Consider the following 3,160-nt stretch of genomic DNA (forward strand, 5'->3'; position numbering starts at 1 on the left):
TTTAATAGTATCTTAAGCCTGGCAGCTTCCTTGTCACCATGCATAATACATTGAAAGGTTCACTTTCAATGGACTACTGATATACCTGAATGAGTGACAGTGACTTGTTTTTTAATTTTCTTTTGAAAGTTTTACCCATTAAATTTATTTTTCCCAAGATCTATGCAATTAGTATTAAAATACTTGTACTGAATACCTTTTGCAGCTTGAAGATCAGTTCTCCTCCTTTTCATAATTTAAAATAACTTTTAGGAAAAAAGAGTCACATTTACAAAGTATCTATTATCATCTAAGTTAAGACTGGAAATTTTCTGTAACTTCTATAGAGCCTGTTACCAGTACAATGGGCCTAAATAATCCAGAGATTTCCCAAAAAAGAATTTCACTGGGTACTTTAAAAATTATTCTGATACTTACCTGTCAGGGGAGATACCATGATCAAGAAGGTGGTTTTCCCAGGGCAAGGGTTATCTATTGCACTCGGAATGTGCTGACCCCTGCACATTTCCCCAAATGTGGGAAATTCGATTGCATAATTTGTGGTGGTGAGGGACTGTGTTCGCACTTTCCCCTGAAAAAAAAAAAATTCTGAAAACAGGTGCTGCCTCTAGGAGTATGGTAGGGACAAGATTGACTGAGTAGGGCCATGAAATAACTCTCTGGGATGATAGGTATATTTTATGATTCATTATAGAATACCTATGTGAATATGATTCACAAAATGGTGTCAAAATTCATCAAATGGTGCAATTATGATTTGTCCACCTCACTGGATGTGATTTTTTTTTTTTTTTTTTTAATGAACAGCAGTCCTTGTCTTCTACAGAGCTCATTCTCCTGACTTGACTAATTTTTTTAAAGACTTAATTTTGGGGGAGGGGGCAGTAATGTTAGGTTCACAGCAAAACTGAAAGGCAGATACAGAGATTTCCCATATATCCCTTGCCCCTACACATGTACAGCCTCCCCTATTATCAATATCAATCACCAGAATTATGCATTTGTTATAACTGATGAATCTACGTTGACACATCATAAATACCCGAAGTCTGTGGTTTACATTAGGGTTCACTATTGGTTTTTTATATTCTATGGGTTTGGATAAATGTACAATGACATGTATTCACCATTATAGTATCATGCAGAATATTTTCACTGCTCTAAAAAACCTCTGTGCTCCACCTATTCACCATCCCACTCCCACCCCACCCCCCACTTGCCCCTCTGGCAAACTTTTTACTGTCTTCATAGTTTTGCCTTTTCCAGCAAGCCATATAGCTGAAATCATATAGTATGAAGTTTTTATGCATTTAAGTTTCCTCCATGTCTTTTCATGGCTTGATAACTCATTTCCTTTTAGTGTTAAGAAATATTCCATTATCTGGATATACTGTAGTTCGTTTATGCATTCACCTACTAAATGGCATCTTGGGTGCTTCCAAGTCTTGTCGATTATGAATAAAGCTGCTGTAAACATCTGTGTGCAGGTTTTTGTGTGAACATAAGTTTTCAAGTCTTTGAGTAAACTGTATATGAATTTTACTTTAAAAAAAACCCCATAAGCAAATGTTAAGCTCTAGTTAAGTACACACATGAATTGTTGAGGGGTGAAGTATATTTACGTCTGCAACTTACTTTGAAATATATAAAAAATAAGATGATTAATGGAATGGATAGAGGGATTGATAAGTAGATACATATATGTAATAAAGCAACAATAGTAAAATGTAAATCATAAAATCTAGATAGTGAGTACATGGGTATTTGGTATAAAATTCTTTCAACTTTCCTGTATGTTTGAAATTTTTCATAATAAAATATTAGAAAAAATTATTCTTAAGTATATGTCTCACTCTCTCACATTAGATACATTTCAGAAAGTCAGTCAGTATCTTGCTAACAGTCATCTGGCTGTACGCAGCAGCTCTAAACTGTAACTAAAAACACACTAAGAAAGCAGGGGCATGCCAGTCAAGGACCTGACAGCAGCCCTGACACTGGAGAGGACAATAATGAGAACTGGTATAAGATAGCTGAGGTTATCCAGTCATTGCCTAAGGTGCTTGCCATTTGGTCCCAGGGGTGACCTTTTAGTTCAAAGATAAAACAAAGTCTTATTCTAGAAGCAAATTATGATGATAATTAACCTAAACGGTAGAGTGATCAAGGTTACCTTGAAATGGAGCTCAGCTCCTACCATGCTCATGTGTCCTAGTGCTTTCATCCCCCTGCCTGCTGGAATATGGCCTCCACTAGAGAGGGGAAGGGTGAGAGAAAAAAGTCTCCACAGCTACTGATCCTAGAAGATGTAAGGGAGGCAGGGAACAGAACTGTGAAAAATGAGAACGATACTAACAAAGCTGTATAATAAACAGTAGCTAACGTGAAACCCATTCTAAACTTGGGCATTTCACTTGTCTTCTCACAGCACACTAAAGAGGCAGCATAGGTGTGCAGGTCAGAGCAACAGTTCCCAATATGTAGTCATGGGGCACTCTAGGGGGCTCAGAGACTCTTTCAGAGGATCATGAGGTCAAAACTATTATCATAAGCTGTTATTTGTCTTTTTACTCATTTTCTCCAATATGTGTACAGAAGAGTTTCCAAAAGGCTGCATGACATGGTATTTTAACAAATTAGATGCAGAAGCAGGTTTGAGAATCAGCTCTTTTTTAAGCCAGACATTAAATAAATTTGCAAACATGTAAAATAATGCCACTTCTAAAATCTTTTTGTTTTAGTAAATATAGTCATTTCTTGTAATGATATTATTTAATATGTAATGACTTACTTAAAATGAGTTAGTAATACTTAAAATTTCTCCATTTCAATTTCAAGTATGGTAAGATTTTATAGATATAACTCACATAAAGGCTCTCTGGGGGTCCTCAGTAATTTTTTTATTTAAAATTATTTTTTTACTAAGGCATAATATACATACAGAAAGCACACAAACTAAACACGCAGCTTAATTTTCATATACATATATAAAACCTCCATGTAGTTCAAGATATAAGCCATTTCCATCACCCTGGAAGGATTCATTGTGCCTCATTTAATCACTACCTAATCCACAGAGGTAACCATTATTCTATCATCATAGATTAGGGTGTTTTTTTTTTAATGTTTATTTTTTATTTTTAAGAGGGGGGAGGGGCAG

General features: G+C 35.5%; 1 non-coding gene across 1 annotated transcript; it reads left to right on the plus strand.

The window, feature by feature from the left end:
- The first annotated feature begins 409 nt into the window (after positions 1 to 409).
- On the plus strand, positions 410 to 574 carry LOC120227910. Its single transcript, XR_005527365.1, has one exon. It is a non-coding gene; the product is annotated as a U1 spliceosomal RNA (small nuclear RNA).
- The last annotated feature ends 2,586 nt before the right edge of the window (positions 575 to 3,160 follow it).

This window comes from Hyaena hyaena, unplaced genomic scaffold (assembly GCF_003009895.1).
Source record: "Hyaena hyaena isolate Hyena2069 unplaced genomic scaffold, ASM300989v1 scaffold_19, whole genome shotgun sequence".
Classification (NCBI taxonomy): Eukaryota; Metazoa; Chordata; class Mammalia; order Carnivora; family Hyaenidae; genus Hyaena; species Hyaena hyaena.